We start from the raw sequence: 12,769 nt of genomic DNA, 5'->3' as shown, positions 1-12,769 counted from the left end.
GGAGGCGCAAGAAGGATGCTTGGTGATTATACTACACCTACTTCCAATTTTTATGGAAGAAGCATCTCAATCCCTGCCATTGGAGCAAATAATTTTGAGCTGAAGCCTCAACTAGTTGCTCTAATGCAATAGAACTACAAGTTTCATGGACTTCCATCAGAAGATCCCTATCAGTTTTTAACTGAGTTCTTGCAGATCTGTGATACTGTTAAGACTAATGGAGTAGATCCTGAAGTCTACAGGCTCATGCTTTTCCCTTTTGCTGTAAGAGACAGAGCTAGAACATGGTTGGACTCACAACCTAAAGATAGCCTGGACTCTTGGAAAAGGCCGGTCACGGCCTTCTTGGCCAAGTTCTTTCCTCCTCAAAAGCTGAGCAAACTTAGAGTGGATGTTCAAACCTTCAAGCAAAAAGATGGTGAATCCCTCTATGAAGCTTGGGAAAGATACAAGCAGTTGACGAAAAAGTGTCCTTCTGACATGCTTTCAGAGTGGACCATTTTGGATATATTCTATGATGGTCTATCTGAGTTCTCTAAGATGTCACTAGACCATTCTGCAGGTGGATCCATTCACCTAAAGAAAACGCCTACAGAAGCTCAAGAACTCATTGACATGGTTGCAAATAACCAATTTATGTACACCTCTGAGAGGAATCCTGTGAGTAATGGGATGCCTCAGAAGATGGGAGTTCTTAAAATTGATACTCTGAATGCCATATTAGCTCAGAACAAAATGTTGACTCAACAAGTCAACATGATTTCTCAGAGTCTGAATGGATGGCAAAATGCATCCAACAGTACTAAAGAGGAATCTTCTCAAGAAGAAGCTTATGATCCTAAGAACCCTGCAATGGCAGAGGTGAATTACATGGGTGAAGCCTATGGAAACACCTATAATTCCTCATGGAGAAATCACCCAAATTTCTCAGGGAAGGATCAACAGAAGCCTTAACAAGGCTTTAATAATGGTGGAAAAAACAGGCTTAGCAATAGCAAGCCTTTTCCATCATCTTCTCAGCAACAGACAGAGAATTCTGAGCAAAGCCCCTCTAGCATAGCAAACATAGTCTTTGATCTATCTAAGGCCACTTTAAGTTTCATGAATGAAACAAGGTCCTCCATTAGAAACTTGGAGGCACAAATGGGTCAGTTGAGTAAAAAAATCGATGAAACTCCTCCTAGTACTCTCCCAAGCAATACAGAAGAGAATCCAAAAAGAGAGTGCAAGGCCATTGATATAATCCAAATGGCCGAATCCAAAGAGGAAGGGGAGGATGTGAATCCCAATGAGGAAGACCTCATGGGACGTCCTCCAAACAGAAAGGAGTTCCCTATTGAGGACCTAAAGGAATCTAAAGCTCATATAGAGACCATAGAGATTCCATTAAACTTCCTTCTGCCATTCATGAGCTCTGAGAACTATTCTTCCTCTGAAGAGGATGAAGATGTAACTGAAGAGCAAGTTGCTCAATATCTAGGAGCCATCATGAAGCTGAATGCCAAGTTGTTTGGTAATGAGACTTGGGAAGGTAAACCTCCCTTGCTCATTAGTGAACTAAATACATGGGTTTAGCAAACTTTACCTCAAAAGAAACAAGATCCTGGTAAATTCTTAATACCCTGTACCATAGGCACCATGACCTTTGAGGAGACTCTGTGTGACCTGGGGTCAGGTATAAATCTTATGCCGCTCTCTGTAATGGAGAAACTGGGGATCTTTGAGGTACAAGCTGCAAGAATCTCATTAGAGATGGCAGACAAGTCAATAAAACAAGCTTATGAATTGGTAGTGGACTTGTTAGTGAAGGTTAAAGGCCTTTACATCCCTGCTGATTTCATAATCCTAGACATTAGGAAGGATGAGGATGAATGTATCATCCTTGGAAGACCCTTCCTAGCCACAGCAGGAGCTGTAATTGATGTTGACAGAGGAGAGCTAGTCCTTCAATTGAATGGGGACTACCTTATGTTTAAAGGTCAAGGATCTCTCTCTGCAACCATGGAAAAGAGGCACGATAAGCTTCTCTCAATACAGAGTCAAACAAAGCCCCCACAATCAAACTCTAAGTTTGGTGTTGAGAGGCCACAACCAAACTCTAAGTTTGGTGTTGAACCCCCACATTCAAACTCTAAGTTTGGTGTTGGGAGGTCCCAACAATGCTCTGAACATCTGTGAAGCTCCATGAGAGCTCATTGTCAAGCTATTGACATTAAAGAAGAATTTATTGGGAGATAACCCAATTTTTATTTATCTATATTTCTATTGTTCTTTTATGTTTTATTAGGTTTTTGATTATGTGGAGTCTCAAAACAATTGCAAAAATTAAAAACAAAATCAAAAACAGCAGAAGAAAAAGTACACCCTGGAGGAAGAGCTGTCTGGCATTTAAACGCCAGAAACAAGCATCTGTCTGGTGTTTAACACTTGAAACAAGCATCAAGCTGGCGTTTAATGCCAGAAACAAGCATCAGGCTGGTGTTAAACGCCAGAAACAAGCATCAGGCTGGCGTTAAACGCCAGAAACAAGCATCAATCTGGCGTTAAACACCAGGATTGCATACAGAGGTCCTTTTACACGCGTAAAAGGTGCAAGGATGAGAAATTCTTGACACCTCAAGATCTGTGGACCCCACAGGATCACCTCAAGATCTGTGGACCCCACAGGATCCCCACGTACCCCACTTCTCTCTTCTGCATTCTCACACAATACTACCCTCTCTTCTCCCCCTTGGTCGAAACCCACACCTCTCTCCCTTTTTCTCTATATCTTCTTCTTCTATTCTTTCTTCTTTTGCTCGAGGGCGAGCAACATTCTAAGTTTGGTGTGGTAAAAGCATAGCTTTTTATTTTTCCATAACTATTTATGGCACCTAAGGCCGGAGAAACCTCTAGAAAGAGGAAAGGGAAGACAAAAGCTTCCACCTCCAAGTCATGGGAGATGGAGAGATTCATCTCAAAGGTCTATAGCTCAGTAGTAGAGCATTTGACTGCACATCAAGAGAGCCTACTCATGGACTTCAACAAGAGCATGAGGAATTCCCTCATCAAGAAATCCCTGAGATACCTCAGGGGATACATTTTCCTCCACATAATTATTGGGAGCAACTAAGGATAGGAGCACCAAAATCACTAGGGATCAAGCAACAGAGGCAAGAAGAAACATAGAGGAGCTCAAGAGCACATTTGGTTCTTCAAGAGGAAGACGCTACCCTCACTAAGGTGGACTTGTTCCTTAATCTCCTTGCTCTTATTTTTCTGTTTTTCGATTTTTGAACTTCATGTTTGTCTATATTTGTGTCTTTATTACATGATCATTAGTATTTAGTAACTATGTCTTAAGGCTATGAATAATTCCATGAATCCTTTACCTTTCTTAAATGAAAAATGTTTTTAATACAAAAGAACAAGAAGTACATGAGTTTCGAATTCATCCTTGAAATTAGTCTAATTATATTGATGTGGTGACAATACTTTTTATTTTCTGAATGAATGCTTGAACAGTGCATATTTTTTATCTTGTTGTTTATCAATGTTAAAATTGTTGGCTCTTGAAAGAATGATAAACAAGAGTTATTGATAATCTGAAAAATCATGAAATTGATTCTTGAAGCAAGAAAAAGCAGTGAAAAAGAAGAAGCTTGCGAAAAAAAATTGGCGAAAAAATATATAAAAGAAAAAGAAAAAGCAAGCAGAAAAATCCAATAGCCCTTAAAACCAAAAGACAAGGGTAAAAAGGATCCAAGGCTTTGAGCATCAATGGATAGGAGGGCCCAAGGAAATAAATCCAGGCCTAAGCGGCTAAATCAAGCTGTCCATAACTATGTGCTTGTGGCATGCAGGTCCAAGTGAAAAGCTTGAGACTGAGTGGTTAAAGACGTGATCCAAAGCAAAAAGAGTGTGCTTAAGAGCTCTGGACACCTCTAACTGGGGACTTTAGCAAAGCTGAGTCACAATCTGAAAAGGTTCACCCAGTCATGAGTCTGTGGCATTTATGTATCCGGTGGTAATACTGGAAAACAAAATGCTTCGGGCCACGGCCAAGACTCATAAAAGTAGTTGTGTTCAAGAATCAACATACTTAACTAGGAGAATCAGTAACATTATCTGAACTCTGAGTTCCTATGGATGCCAATCATTCTAAACTTCTAAGGATAAACTGAGACGCCAAAACTGTTCAGAAGCAAAAAGCTACTAGTCCCGCTCATCTAATTAGAACTAAGCTTCATTGATATTTTCAAATTTATAGTATATTCTCTTCTTTTTATCCTATTTGATTTTCAGTTGCTTGGGGACAAGAAACAATTTAAGTTTGGTGTTATGATGAGCGGATAATTTATACGCTTTTTGGCATTATTTTTAGGTAGTTTTTAGTAAGATCTAACTACTTTTCGGAATGTTTTTATTAGTTTTTATGCAAAATTTATATTTCTGGACTTTACTATGAGTTTGTGTGTTTTTCTATGATTTCAGGTATTTTCTGGCTGAAATTGAGGGACCTGAGCAAAAATCTGATAGGAGGCTGACAAAGGACTGCTGATGCTGTTGGATTCTGACCTCCCTGCACTCGAAATAGATTTTCTAGAGCTACAGAACTTCAAATGGCGCAATCTCAATTTCGTTGGAAAGTAGACATCCAGGGCTTTCCAGCAATATATAATGGTCTATACTTTATTCGAGCTTAGATGATGCAAACTGGCGTTCAATGCCAGTTCCATGCTGTGACAGAGTATTTGGACCATTTGGAGTGAGAGGAAGGGAGGTAGCCATTGACAACGGTGAAACCCAATATACAGCTTGCCATGGAAAGGAGTATGAAGGATTGGATGAAAGCAGTAGGAAAGCAGAGATTTAGAAGGAACACTGTATCTTCATGCGCTTATCTGAAATTCCCACCAATGAATTACATAAGTATCTTTATCTCTATTTTATGCTTTATTTATATTTATATTCGAAAACCATTATAACCATTTGAATCCGCCTGACTGAGATTTACAAGATGACTATAGCTTGCTTCATACCAACAATCTCCGTGGGATCGACCCTTACTCACGTAAGGTATTACTTGGACGACCCAGTGCACTTACTGGTTAGTTGTGCGAAGTTGTGAAGAATGTGTGTGAACCATAGTATTGTGCACCAAGTTTTTGGAGCCATTGCTAGGAATTGTTTGAGTTGTGAAAAGTATGAGTCACAATTTTGCCCATCAATTATCCTTTAAAGAAATTAAAGCTCATAAAACAAAACAGGCTATGATCACTATTTTAAAATAGGGTGATCATGATAATCTATGGTCACAGGCAAAACCGTGACCATAGATAAGGCTATGGTCACTGTTTTAAGGAGGGGTGACCATAAGCTCTATGGGCACGGCCAAAACCATAACAATAAATAAGGCTATGGTCACGGTTTTGAGACGGCTAAAACCATGACCATAGATAAGGCTATGGTCACGGTTTTAAGGAGGAGTGACCATAGAGGATATGACCACGGCCAAAACCATGACCATAGATATGGCTATGGTTATGGTTTTAAGGAGGGGTGACCATAGGCTCTATGGTCTATGGTCACAATTTTGAGGAGGGGTGACCATAGAAGCTATGGTCACGGCCAAAACCGTGACCATAGAGGCTATGGTCACGGTTTTAAGGAGGGGTGACCATAGGCTCTATAGTCATGGCCAAAACCATGACCATAGATATGGCTATGTCATGATTTTGAGGAGGGGTGACCATAGATATGGCTACGGTCACGGTTTTTATGCGTGACCATAGATTGTCCTATGGTCACGGTTAAAAACTGTGGCCTAAAGTGTCAGAATTTGAAAATTGTAACCGTGACCATAGACCTATGGCCACGGCAGAATAGGCCACGGTAAAAAAACGTGACCATTGGTCCAAAACCGTGACCATAGATCTATGGTTACCATTTTCACTAGCTATGGTCACGGTTTTTTACCGTGACCATAGGCCTTTCTTTGTAGTGTTTAGAAAAAGTTAAAAATAATCTTGCATTTACATTGTAGTTTGGAAACCCAAAAGAGGGTCTCCCTGGATTTGCATCTATTCTTGACCATCTCAGAATGGGTCTACACCCACACCCGCACCACTCTGGAAATAGTTCTTCTATGCTTCGAGTGGATCTCCAACCTTCATTAGAGCGTTGATTGCTGGAACTCCCAACAAATTTACTGCCGCTACCCATCATGGACTTCATAGAAACGTCTTCCAAAAGAGGAGTAAGAATCCACGAAGAAGTTAAGGGGCTTCAAATAGATTTGGGGCTTATGGATTTAAATAGTTCCTAGGGACTAAATTGATGCAAAAGTTTCAAATGCCATATAATATATCCGTTAGACGTCCAGCGTGGCATTCTGTTGTACACGTCATCTCTCTGGTTATGACTCGTGGTGGAAACCACTGCAGGGAATAAGGTGATTAAAATTTATAAAGTTTAGAGACTAAATAAAGGTAATTGAAACGTCAAGGACTAAATTGAAGCTCGAGTGTAACTTCAGGGACCAAATTGAGTATTTTCTCTACTTTAATTTAATTTACATCATATGTAACGTGTGCTTTGAATCTATTACTTTTTTTTTTCACACAAATAAGACAAATACATGCAACACTTAAAAAGAAAATTTTAATATAAAAAAATTATTATATATCCAAATATTTTTCATATAAATTTTAATAATGTTTTTATTATTATTTTTAAAGTAATTTCTATCCAACCTCCTCTAAAATAAAGAATAAATTATTTCTTATGACATGTTTAATTATTATTAGATAAAATTATTTGGTTTATCATGGTTAATTTATCTTTGTTAACCTAAATTTTGATAATCTAACCAATTAATTATAATATAATGTTTGTTCAATTTATAAAAATCATTAAAAAAATTACATTTAGCATTTATTATCTTTTCTCAAACCACACATCTATTAATAAACAAAAAAAAATCCCAATGAGCGGCTCAGGATATGCACGCCGATTGACTGGCAAGACCCATCCTAAGCAAATTCTAATGCTCAGGAGACTGTCCTTTCTTCTCCTTCAATGGGTGGCTCAGGTTACATGCACCAATTTTGTATACTTTTGCTTTTGGCCGAAACTTGTATTTTGTAATATATAGCTTTGCATCACAATGTACGAGTAGAAATTCACAATCTTTTTTCTATTATCTGCATACCAAATTTACAACAAGAATAGTAGCTATCTTTTGAAATTTTTCTTTAGTTAATTGGTTAAGTTATCATAACATAAGTTAAATTAAGAGTTAATGTTAATTATGATAAGTCAACTCATTTTATTCTTTAATGAATTATTCTCCACATCTAAACAACTTTAACATATAAGTTTATCCAATTAATTTAGAGGCACGTGCCTCCTCTTCTTGTTCTTTTTCTTCTTCTTCTCCTCCTCCTCCTCCTCCTCCTCATCCTCCTCACGCTCGTTTACGCATGGAGCGTCTTCTTCTTCTTCTTTGCTTTCTTCTTTGCGTTTCTCTTCTTCCTCATTCTCCTCCTTCTTTTTTGCGTTCCTTCTTTTTCACGTATTTTTTCTTATCGTCATTCTTTTATTGTTGTTGCTGCTATATTCTTTTTTCCTTTTTCTCTTTCTTTCCCTGGTGAAGAAGCAGTAGAAGGTGAAGAGGAAGAGTTTTGAATTATGTAAAATAGAAATGAACCAAAATTATATTCAAAAATGAACTGAAATTGTATTTAGAATGAACTGAAATTACTAAATATAATTTCAGTTCATTTCTGAATATAATTTCAATTCATTTCTGAGTGAATTATTTTGTTATGATTTTTCGTGTTTCACTATTTTGAGAGACATAAAACTGAGAAAAAGAAAAGAAAAATCAAACAAAAAAAAAGAAATAAGAAAAAAAAACTCCTCAAACTTCTCATCATACATGTTCTTTTCTTGTCTTATTCATCTAATCAAATAATCACGCTCTTTTAATGATAGTGGCTTTTGTTGGTGTTGGACCTACTTGGATGAACTTGGATAAAAAAATACTTGGATGTATAGTAACCCTATTTTTTAATTGAGAGAGAATGGATAGAATAATTGAGAGAATCTATAGAATTTACCTATTTTTAAACCATGTCACTATTTTTTTTCTTTTTTTTAATTATGCACCTTGACATTTTTACCAATAAAAAAGATTTTGTTATAAATATATTATGTTATAGATATTTTAGATATAGCTGTATTTTAATATTTGATAGGCCGGATAGAATTAGTTATAATATAACTTAGTTAAATCAATGAAGAGTTGGGTTCTTGATTATGAATGGTCTATTTTTGTGTTGTTGGATTAATATATTTAATTAAAAATTTTTTTATTTTAATATTTAATAGGATAGAATTGGTTATAATATAACCTAGTTAAATGGGTGAAGAGTTGGGTGCTTGATTATGAATAGTCTATTTTTGTATTATCTGATTAATATATTTAATTGAAATCATCTCTTTTTTTTATTTTTTTTTACTCTAATTCTTATTTTCATAACACATTACAGGTATGAAATCGCTCTTTTGACTAAGTTTTATCTATATTTTTACGTTCTTGTTATTTTATTTATTTGTTTATTCATTGTTCTATTAACTTTATATTTTTTGTTGTATAATTTGTTGAATTATAATATCATCCTTTGATGTGAATGATGATTACGGATATAGTCATTAAATGACAATTTTTTTTGAAAGAGAATAAAAATTATATATATGAAAATAAATAAAAAATAATGAAACGAATAGCGTCTATCTTTGAAATCTGACATAAGAATTAAAAATCATTTCTAGTCTTTGACTTGTTTAAAGCGGTAATGAAAGTTAACATATTAGAGTGCAAGCTAGATAAGTTTGTTAAAATAAATTTTGAGATAACAGATTTTTTAAGAGATATCTTAAAGTATTTGAATGACTTTAACTTTTTTTTTTTTTTGAAGTTTTTGAACTATCTTAGGTATGCCAAAAATATGTAAGCTGCTTCTAAACTCAAGAAAAAATAAATGCACAATCAAAGAACTGAAAATAAGAGGTAAAGGGATCAGATGAGGTACACAAATAATACATATTGGTTCAACTTAAAATGCCTACATCTACTCCTCAAGTAATTTGAGACTTACTCTAATAAAATGAATGTATAATAAATATTGTTTGCATTGAGTATTCTTAGGTTACTATTTTAGTTCAGATTCCACCGCAGCACAATCTAAGAATTTTTTATATTATATTGACCTTTTAAAATAAGACTCAAGATAGATCAAAACCTAAAGTCATAAAATTGAGGTGGTTAGGATATTCTAAGAATGTTAGATATTATTATTTTATCAAATTTAGATATTTTTTCTGTAATACTCTACTACACAGAGTTTTATGCTAAAGTCATAAAATCGAGGTGGTGAGACATTACGACCTCTAAAAGTAAAATTATATATAATATAATATAATTGAAAAATTATTTTATCAAGGAGCCTTTGAAAGAAAGTTAAAACAAAAGCGTTAAACCGAAAAACAGGATAGTCCAAAATACTGTTTAAAAAACTGTTTCTCCAAGTCAACCTCTAGGAGGGACAAAACATAATATATACATAGTGGAAAGATAAGTTTATCCATATATACAACATAACCAAAACGTAAACCCAAAACACAAGAATCCTTCGTTGACAGATGCTCCCAAAATGCCTCAGCGAAGTGCCACTAGACCTGCATCTGAAAACTACAAAATATGTATGGAGTGAGAACCAGAGATTCTCAGCATGGTAACAATGGCCACATAACTAACATATAATGTCCCGAAAAAGTCGAAGGTGATCCTAGAACTTCCGACAACATATTCAAACTTAAAGTTAATCTTTACAACCATAAATAAGCCATAAACAAAGTGGGGGTAGCTAAGGATTCAAAATTTTAACTCAACCTAACTTGATCCTTTAGCCTCTCACCTTCCTCCGTTCCTCCAGAAATATATAGCATAGACAACCAAAATACAGACAAAGCAAGCACAAGTATAATTCAATTATAGCAAGTAGCAAATTTAGCAAGTAGGCATAATAATCATATAGGCAAGCCCAATTAAATGCAGAATCAAACAAGACACACAAATACATATGATTCATGCCTATCCTATGACTGATGATATCATTTATCGGTCATATAACCAACCTGACACCTCCTAGTAGCTAACCATGGACAAAAGCACCCATTTGTGGAGCAAGTGAGTTTGAGCTACAATCCCCTTGCTACTACACGCTTAACTCAGAGCAAGTGGAATAACTACTACTGCTGCTACTACCTAGACGGGTGTTTAAAAGCTCAACCTGGAGCAAGTAAAACAATCCACTACTACTACTACTATCCAGGCGTCACAAACACTAACCTGGAGCAAGCGGGACGAACCACAATCCTTGCTACTGCCTAGATATCTCAATCAATAATTCATTCAATCTAAGTTCAATCGTCAATCATCATATCATTAAGTATCATGAATTTAGCCATCAATCACAGCATATATATAATACCATAGCCTTTCTTTATTCATCATCATCCACTTTACCTCTTTCTTCACCAACAAGATATCTTTTCCAATAATTCCAACCATACTCCACTACCCAAAATCTATCTACCGGGCTTTAAATGAGAGTTATAAAGGTTTTAAAAGTTAGAGAAATAGTTTAAAAATACAAAAACTCATATTTCAGAAAAGTGGGGTCTGTGTATGCATCATCCTACACGCGTACGCATGAAGCAATCCTCGACACTCTCGCGTACGCATCACTTAGTCCGCGTACGCGAGTCCCTTAACCCAAGAGTATTGCTCGCGTCGCATGCAATGTGGTCACGTACGCAAACATGAAAAGTACACTCCTGCACGCGCTACACAGCATGCGTACGCGGGACCTCTAGGCAGTGCCTAGTGGCCACGTCGTGTGTGCCTTCACGTACGCGTGCTTTACAAAATGTGCCAAAAAGTTGTTATGTCTAGGATTTCCTATTTTGCACACCAAACTTCCGACGCGCATAACTTTTTTGTTTTAAAAGAGTTTTCATCCGTTCTTCGATCGACATAAACTTCTCGAACCTAATTTTTTATTCAAGATAAGTTTTGTAAAAATCGGGAGTCCAAAAGCCAAGTTATGGCTCGCCGAAATTAGTAAAACATCAAGATTTTCTCAATAATTATCAAACCTCAACTTTCAAAATAATTCAATTTTTCACCCTTTTAAAACTTACCAAACCTTACCACAAAAGCTCCAAACTAGCCTCAACAATATAATAACACCTCTCAACACATCAATCTACAATTATAGTCACTCCAACATCATTAATTCAAATTCAATACAGCCCGGACCTAATCATCACTTTCCAAAACATATATCATCAAACATCAGAAAATATATTATTCTAACACCATCAATATTACTCATACCAATAATCATCAACTCAACTATTCCACACCAAATCAACATAATATGAAACAATACATGGTTCAACCTATCCTAAGTCATCTAGTCTAAGTTTTCACAACACATTATATTTTAATTACGAAAAATCGAAATCATATCTTGGCTAATTCCCCTATAAACCAAGAAAGCCTCACAGATCAATGTTCTCCAAGCTCCCAAGATTCCAAAACTTCACCAAAAGGCCTCTAATCACCTAGGCTTAATCCAAACCCCACATTTTCAATCCTCACCCAACCAATATTGAATTTCCAATCTTAGATCACAATTTTCACCACCATTAATATATAGCTCATTGATTCAACACTTATACTAAGGGTTTGAGGGTGCTTACCTGACCCATAGCTCAATTGATCTAAACCCGACAATACCCACAAGTTAACTCGAACCTAAATACCGAAATCATACAAAATTCAATATAATTTTACATTGAATTTTTGAAATTTGGGAAGAAGGAAACTAAAACTGAAAAGTAGATTGCATACCTAATCAAGGACATGGCTTTGTAGAGCTTGTCGCGCTGGTTGCGTGGTCCTAAACGGTGCGGCGATTAGAGCTCCGAATTGAAAGATAATTGAATTTGAAGTTAGGCAAGGGTTAGATTTTGTGGCTTCTCCTTTTTTCCCTGTTCCCAGTGTGATTTCTTGTGTTTAAGGGAAAAAAGTGGCTGAACTTAGGTTATATATGTTGGGCCTTGGACCCAATACGGGTCTAATTTGTTCGATTTGGTCTGCTTGTCTCAATCTTAAGTCAAATTCTTTAAAATTAGTATAAAAATTCTTATTTTAATTAGTTTTATTTAATTAAATTATAAAATTTTATTTTTTAATTTTTTGATTAATAATTAATTTATTAACTAATTTTTATAAATTTTGTTGATTTTACATTTTCAACAAGCATTCTCTTTACTTCTTGAGAATCTGGACCTCGTATTCATAGGCTAAGAGCATTAATGTTTCATTCAAAATTTATCTTCTATCTTTCTTTTGACATTTCTTAAAAAGGTTGAGAAAGTCAAATCACTTTTAACTTGTGTTAATGTCTTTTGCCAATAATAATAACTTCATAGTGTACTTTGTTTTAGATAAAAGAAAAATCTTTCCTAAACATCTTAACTTCTTGAGCATAATTTAAATTCACAGGTAAACATGGGATGGTCGTGTTTCTAAAGTGAGAAGTCTTACTTCTGATGTAGCTACACAGCTTTTGAGGTAGTTAAGTTACTTAGCAAAGCTTCTGAGATTGTTTTTATTTAAGTTTTGACTTACTCATATACAAAAGGTACCTAG

The 12,769-nt window shown here is 35.6% G+C and overlaps 1 non-coding gene across 1 annotated transcript; it reads right to left on the bottom strand.

The window, feature by feature from the left end:
* Positions 1-378: 378 nt before the first annotated feature.
* On the bottom strand, positions 379-486 carry LOC127742090 (small nucleolar RNA R71). Its single transcript, XR_008003278.1, has one exon. It is a non-coding gene; the product is annotated as a small nucleolar RNA R71 (small nucleolar RNA).
* Between the last annotated feature and the right edge of the window lie 12,283 nt (positions 487-12,769).

Source organism: Arachis duranensis, chromosome 9 (genome assembly GCF_000817695.3).
Source record: "Arachis duranensis cultivar V14167 chromosome 9, aradu.V14167.gnm2.J7QH, whole genome shotgun sequence".
Classification (NCBI taxonomy): Eukaryota; Viridiplantae; Streptophyta; class Magnoliopsida; order Fabales; family Fabaceae; genus Arachis; species Arachis duranensis.
The sequence above is the reverse complement of the archived record's forward strand: the minus strand, read 5'-3'. Positions and strand labels throughout refer to the sequence as shown.